This window comes from Plectrocnemia conspersa, unplaced genomic scaffold, assembly GCF_051122295.1.
Source record: "Plectrocnemia conspersa isolate PC_06_02 unplaced genomic scaffold, ASM5112229v1 ptg000005l, whole genome shotgun sequence".
Classification (NCBI taxonomy): domain Eukaryota; kingdom Metazoa; phylum Arthropoda; class Insecta; order Trichoptera; family Polycentropodidae; genus Plectrocnemia; species Plectrocnemia conspersa.
The window spans coordinates 19,839,530-19,847,751 of NW_028277169.1; the positions used below are offsets into that span (position 1 = coordinate 19,839,530).

The 8,222-nt window shown below is 30.2% G+C and overlaps 1 non-coding gene across 1 annotated transcript; it reads right to left on the bottom strand.

The window, feature by feature from the left end:
• Nucleotides 1-1,595: 1,595 nt before the first annotated feature.
• On the bottom strand, nucleotides 1,596-1,677 carry TRNAL-AAG (transfer RNA leucine (anticodon AAG)). Its single transcript has one exon. It is a non-coding gene; the product is annotated as a tRNA-Leu (tRNA).
• Between the last annotated feature and the right edge of the window lie 6,545 nt (nucleotides 1,678-8,222).

Sequence of the window (8,222 nt, forward strand, 5' to 3'; positions counted from 1 at the left end):
ATTTATGTGTTATAACAGTAAAAAAAGAATTAATTTTAATATATATGTACTTAAAAATTAAAGATAAATTAAGTTTGATGTAAAAAAAAACATTAACAAATTATAATTATTACTTATAAAAATGATATCGTCTAGTACAACTTATTTTTAATTAGTAACAGTAAAAAAGAATGATTTTGAATGTTACTAATTAAATAATGCTAAAGTATTCCATTTAAATATAATTATTGCCACTTACTTATTGCTAATATTAACCATATTCCGTGGACTATTTGGGTAGACATATGTCTGAATGGAGATGTCTATTATTCATACAAATGTATGAATAATAGATAGAATTTGCTGTATGCAATACCTGCTTTTGTTTCTATTTCGCCAGCCATCCCTATCATAAAACAGGGGCTAGTAGCGTGGTCATTTATCTGTTAAACAATATAATTACTGGGAACTAATAGGTGTTGCAAGACTTGCTTGAAATAAAGCAAACGTATTCCTTTTATATTGGCACGTACAAAAGTATCGAACATGGTAAATATTTTTTTTAAATTTGCGTATAAATATCATCAGGTGGTATTTTTTTTGCATAGGTAGAATTGGCTGAGTTTTCGGCCCTCGGGATTAAAAGGGATAATAATATTCTACCCCGATGAAACAACTTAGGTTAACCCCCTACAATGAGCATCATTTTATTTTTAAGCAATATGGGCATCGTCGTTTTCGTAGTTCTAAGCCATAGAGATATAGGTTTCAAAAGATGTACGGATAAAAAAAATCGGTACTACAAATTGTAATACCGGTAAAACCGAAAATCAATTTTTGCCACAATACCGGTATTATCGGTATTGCAATTCCTAATTAAGACGGAAGATTTATTTGCCCTATCGACATAGTGAGCATTTATCTAGATTTAGGGGTGTATTTTTATTTTTTTATTTTAGTCATCTTTCTCACATAAACACTGTTTGAGAAGCTCGATGGTATTCACGTGTAAAGTGGGAGTGTCATATGATCGGTTTGCCTTTAGCTCTGGAACTTGTTTTTCACTTTTTTTCAATAAATATTTAATATTTAAGTCGAGTACATAAACATATTTTGTAAAGAAAATTGTGTATTTCATACTTATACATTCACTAGGTATAAGCATGAGAATTAGACTTATTCTGCTTCTCTTTTGCCGTGCTAATTTCTGATAGGAATATGAAAGATTCACCTCTCATCTGAAGTCGACATTATTCAAGATACAATTTGGCGAGTCAATTCCCTTATCCCCATGATTTTGTTCAGGTAAATAAGAAATTACGCACATTTTCCGTAACGGAATTCCCTCCATGCTCGGTTTCATTACATCCGTCCGCAATTCCTCTTTACGACTTTTGTTTCTCTTTTCTCTCACTCCAAACGGCTCAGCATCCGAGACTAAACTCGTAGCTTTCGTTTTAATTTACTTTCTTTGCCATCGTTGGATGCGCCGCTTAGGGCAACACGGAAAAGTTATAATTGTAGTGATTCAGCATTTTTTTCTAGCTGAAACTATTTTCACTGCAAAAAGGCAATTAAAATCGGTATAATAAAGCAATAATAATAATAAAAAGAGATGGCAGCGGTGGGATTCGAACCCACGCCTCCGAAGAGACTGGTGCCTTAAACCAGCGCCTTAGACCGCTCGGCCACGCTACCGTATCATCTAACAGATTAATTTAAGAAACCGAAGCTGTAAGGTTCATTAATATAAATAAAGTAATAGTATTTCAAGTTTAAATGAAGGAGAAATGTAAATTATAATATTCAATAAATGTCAAATTTAAAGCAATTGCATAACACTGGTTTATTTTAATTTATTGAAATTAAAGTAATAGTAATATATTTTCGGTTTATCATCTGTTAATTTCGCTGTTAAAAGTTTTTTTTTTTATTATCTAACAGGTGATAAAGTTATTTTTAGGAATTTTGTAGTGTTGCTTTCGGAGATGTGTGTCAGAATAGCATGATTATGTATATCAATCTAATTTCACTTTTGGGTAAAAATTATGTAAAACTTATAATATCTTAAAATTATGCTAATATCATAGATCAATACATTCTATTTATAAAGTAGTATCCACTTGAATTTTTATTTTCTGTCTAAAAGAACTATTTTTTTAGCAGTATGAAGTCACATGTTGTCTTATTCTATTTTCAGCAGGATAGCAACGGATCTGTATTTTTATGATATCTGTCACGTGTTACGAATTTATTATTAAAGTCACATTTTTTAACTACAAATTTAAATAAGATTATTTATTTATCTATGAAATAAAATTATTAATTGTAAAAACACTGACCCCAGACTAAATTATTTTTTTAATACTCATTGAAAAATATATTTTTAAGATTTAAAAATTGTATGTAGTATGATATAAGCTAGCCACTGCGAATGTTTTATTTTGTAGTTAATGTTTATTTGTTGTTCGAGTATGAAATATTAAAACACGGGCGACGAAAGACGTCCTTCCGTCGCGTCGCCTCGTCAAGTCCCCATTGCCGCTCTTCCTTGGTGTTTTCTGCGTATCTCCAAAGTTTCCAGCTGTTTTGACCACATAATAAAGATTGCTAAAAAATATTATTTTAGGTGTAACAATATTAAAATTGCACCGATTCTAAGTATTCATACTTTTTAATTTCACATGCAATGGTATATAACTGAAAATTGCACGGTTGTTATCGTGTGTTTTGCTGGAATGTCAGAAAGCCAGAATAGCGTAGTCCGTAAGGTTCTGAATTAATAATACAGAGGTCGCGGGTTCAAGCCCTGCAGCACGCGAATTTTTATTTATTAAATGCGCTATTGTGTAAAGTTGTAAACTAACATCATTGTTGTAAATTAAATTATTATTTTCCAAATATCATTAATTCTTAGATGTTGAGTTTTGTGTTTTAATAATTACTTATTCATTACTGATTCATTTTGTTGTAATGCATTAAATATGTCACGTTACAGTAGATTAATAATAAATATTTTAATATTTTAAAGATAAATTAGATGATGTTTAAGAAAATAAAGCTTGAACCAGGAATATATACTATTACAAAAAAGTTTATGTAATAGTTGAGTAATCCCTAAACAATAGCGGATAAATTAATTATTATTTTAAATACGTTTTTAAAATTTATATTAGGATTTAAAAGGTGTGGGGGACTGACTCATATACCACACTGCAACACAGTGTCGGCGGGAATAACTCGTTTGGCGACGCATCGGAAGGATGTTCTGATTAACGCCTCAAGATTGAAGCAAAATTATAAGCTTTTATAGAATGTTAACTTTAATCAGTAAATAAATATTTTGCAGAAAATAATCTGTGGCTTATTGTTAATCCGCCATAGCCTATTCAAAAAAGGTGGCAAAGTGTATTTTTGTAAAATAATCGATTAAATATACACTTCTCTTTTTCTTAAGCTGTTTTTATAACAAATCATGTATCAAGAAGAAAGTTTTTCATACGTTTTTGCCAATTAATATAATTTTATAGTATGAAATTAGGACATAGAGAAAACTTTGAACATATGTAGAGAATTATTATTTTTTATATCAAAATAACGGTATTTTGTGTTTATACGCAAAATGGGATGTTCAGTATTTTTATTTTAAAATATTCTCTTCTTATATACTGCATCTATTTGCTTTATATTTGCAAGATAATATTTACCGATATGGCAGACATATAATACAATTGTTAAACTTGAAACAATTCTAGAGAAATATCTACTTTGTATACAATATACTGTTTTGGAAAATAATCTAACAAATAAACGATATTTTGTATACACTAGCGATCTGAAAGCTATATGTAAATTCACCTTCAAGGTGTGTGTTTTCAAAATGTTTTTGGAATATTTGATAAAGAGAACGCAAAATATGTTATGCCTATTGAAGTGTAATGAACTAATGATTTATGGTTAGATGTGCGTATTATATTTTATATACCACTCAAAGTTTTAATTAGGGATTATTATCATTATCAATGAGCTTACCACGAAAAATAATACAAACGCCTTAAATTTAGTTTAAAGCGCAAAAAAGTTATCAGCAGGCTTAGTGACCCCATTAAGAATTTCGCGTTCAAATAAAAATCAATTGGAAATAAAAGAACCCATTTCCTCGAAGTCGTCAGAGCAGTTTTCCCCAGTGTTGCCAGAGCACTTGCAAATTTTCCAGGCCAGGTGAATTAAAAAGCGGTTACGCGAGATGGCTGGTGGCCATTAAGCGGCCCGTGGGAAAATGGCGATCATCACTCTTTCCGCTCGCGGTTTCCGCTCCGGGATTGGGACAATTAACGCGTGCCGCCTTCACGAAGCTCTAGACCCATTAACCCCGCTGTATATAGATGTATTTTTTTTCACCCATAAAGAAAATTGGATAGATACGCGCAGTTCGAATGTGAAATAATGGAGGGCGGATATGCGAGCTTTTGACCTGGCCGGGTCCCTTCATAAAGTTCGGGCCGGATAAGATCGGCGGGTATATCCCTTCGCTCCGGTGGCAAAGGGCGAAGGCCCAGGGCGTGAGGCTGTGTGTACATCTAAGATAGGCACAATAGTCGTAAATTGTGGGCTTTCGCCTATATTCAATATACCTATGAATGCGACAATTTGTGGACTGTTTTTTTCACGCAGGTAATAAACGGACTAGTTTTGTTGGAGATAAGTTACGAAAATACTTTACCATATTTGTGTAGATATCAAACTCGAATACGTACGAATATCAAGGTCATGAGGAACATTATTTTATTATTATTGGTGATTTCTAAAATTTATACTATATATTTATAGAATTAGTGCAAAAAAGTAAAGCAATGTATAAAAGCAATCTATGAATAAAAACATTTTAAAATACAAATGTATTCAAAATCTCTTTAATCATCTTTAGCAATTTTGGCATCTATCGCTCTGAGGATCGTCTACTGACATCATCCCTCCGCCAGCTTTTCCACCACCGCCCGGAAAAAACATTTCGCCATTTATCGTCTGTGGCAACATATTTTAATATAACGTAATAAAATTCGAACTAGATTCCACCCTTAATCACACTGGCTACGAAATCATCACCTCCTAGGGTTTTTAAGCATTATAAATTAAATTCGTTAACAAATCCTATGTTATTTGCAGCCAAGCCTACTTAAAAAAAATCGCACATAAATTCTTTGTTATTCAAATACTTTTGATCTTCCAAAAAAGCATGCATATTTTCATACATCTGGCACGAACACCTTCAGATAGGATTTTTATCTGAGTGTCTTCTTTTATTACTTAAGCAAAAATAAGGCGAGTTCAAGTATTAAACATTTATGAACAATTTTTTGCCATTCCTAGACGCCTATTAAAACCTTCCAAAAAGAATGCATATTAGGCATGAACCCGCTTTTACTTATGCAGCGTTATAAAAAGGTCAGTAATTAATAAAATTTAATTTTATATAATAAAAATGCATTATAAAATTTCTCGAGAATTTTTTTTTGAAAAATAAGAATTCTAGATTTGACATTTTTCTTTAAAAATTCTTGAGAAATAATTCTCACACCTAGAAAGCCAAGAGCAGAAAAAGTTTAGGAACCAGCAAGTGAAATCAAAAAAATATCTCAATATCATTTGCTTTGTTATTAAATTGGCTATTGATGTTATTCACAATGTGCTCCAAGCTCTTAGCAACTGTTTTCACCGAAAGCCTGATAGATTAAATAAGTCTGCAACAATAATATTCAACTTTCGGAAATGGCTTTATTTTAAATTATGAAAAACTTTATTCTAAATTATAATTAGAAATAAAAAGTTACTTGTAAATTTGAATAATAGTTTTTTTCTGGCTTTGAAAAATAGTGGGAGCACAATATCGCAAAAAGCGTTACATGAGGCACTGAAGACGCTGTCGAATTATAATTGCCTAACATCACAGTGAAATGCAAAGCAATAGGAGCACCCCATACATAACTCGACAGTAAGCTGTTATAGTATAGCATATAATTTGATATATAAAATATTGGAAAATGTAGAATCTATTCTCAACTTATAAGCCGATATTAAAATAGACAGCGGGCCGGATTTGCCTCACGGACCGTAGTTTGCTGACCTTTGATCTTAAGTAAAAAATAAAAACATCATTGATATTAATTTCAAAATATTATTTTTTATATATGTAGTTAATGAATAAACGTTTTTTATAAACTAGTCAAATGAAAAATAACAGCTATTGTTTCACGCATGACATAAATACTTTATAAGTTTGATATTTAACGTAACGAATTTTCTTTTTGCTATGAAAAATATGTCGTTAACTTTATTTTCTAATAATAACCTTAATACAAGGTCTTATTGTATTTTGTCGAGTAAGCTTTTGCGTCATATTTCATTTTTATACTGATTTTATCGTTTAAAAATATATTTCACATATTACAATCACAATATACCATAAATTTGTTTTTATACTGAACAATGGCGATAATTATATGTTTTAGGTAGTTGATCTGAAATAATAAATATAGGGTAGTTGATCTGAAATAATAAATAATAAATATATAAATATAATAAATCTATTATTAATAAAATGTTAATAATGTGATTTAAAATATAAATTTAAATTATTGAAGGTCATTCAAAATATATATTGACTTATACCAACATTTTTTGTGGAGTAAGAAGTGTAAAAATCATATAGTAGCAAAAAAAAATTTTTTTTAAATACATAGTTGTTATTGAAATACTCAAATATTGCAAATATTTTTAATGCAGATTTTAAGATAATCCAAATCTACTTCACAGTCTTAATTATCATCCATTTAAAAATTTTGAAAGCAAACTTTTGTGTCACATCTTTATCATACTTTTTGCCCCATCAATATTTATGTGATGATTACCAAAAGCTAGATGTCAATCGTATAATTTCCATACTTTAATAATTTCTTCAAAGCACCGCAGGGCCGTTACGCCAAAAAGTTAAAGAATTAAACTCGAAACATTTTTTCCGTGAATAATTAAATCCTGAACAGAAAATTAAAATCAAACAACAATGAACATGTTGGTTCGCCGAGAAAGAACCGAGACTGAGGGCCCACTTTGTGTCAATATTTGCGGTCATATTTTAAGCCAAAACTCAAAATTTAATCCAGCAAGGCGAAATCTCATGATAAATTAAACGGAGCGATTTTGCATAATTATTCCGTCAAATTAAAAATTATTTTACTTAAGCTTGAGATTTTTATTGCTAATAATAATAAATATACTTCGAGGGAATTATTTATTTCGTAGTCATGCATATTTATGTTTAGGATAATATTTACATTTAGATGTTTTTAGTATTTATAGACACAAAGTAAAATTTTACACTCATTGTATTATAATAATGTTTATATTTTTAGATTTGAGATGTAATTAAAAAAAGTTTTTTGTATAGTAATTATTTTTGTTGTTGTATCGTTTACATCATTTCCAACTTTGAGTTAATATTAAATATTATAAAATATTAAAATATACATAAAAACATATTTTTCACGGGAGTATAGATATATAAATAATTTAGAAGCAAATATAGATATTTGATTAAAAATGCTGAATTAAACCTCTATAAAACTGAATTAAATTTGTGCACAATCGCTAAATTTGTTTCTTTCTATAAAATTAAACTATAAAGTTTTTGTTAAACGAATAAGGAGAAGACCGTTAATACTTATGCGCGGATTAAACCCGACTGCGGCTGTCACTCGCGACAGCCCAGGTAGGAGGTCTGGCATAGTCTTAGTCCGCAAATGTGTCGCAGTTCCCAGTAAGCTAAGACTCTTGAACTTTACACAATTTCTGAGTAAGGTCTGGCTGCGTTGCTATGCTTAAGGACAAGGAAAGTAATACGTCACGCAACCCAAGTCAAAAGACGCTTCTATAAAATTTTTACTAGCCTTGTTTTACTTTATAAATGTCCTTAGTATATAAAATACACTAAGTATAAGGAGTATTCCATATAAGCCAATATTATTAGCGACTCGTTTGTATATATAATATTAAATTTTATTTTATATATCAACTTACTTTTTTATGTAAGTGAATATTGATTGGTTCATTTAAACAGGAAGTTTCGCTATCGATTGTTTTCAATGTATTCGCAAAACTATGATTTGCTTGAAACTGAAACTCATGTGTTTGTACTATTTAGTTTAATAACTCAATTCTGTAGTTTCGAAATGCATTCGACCTCAAGA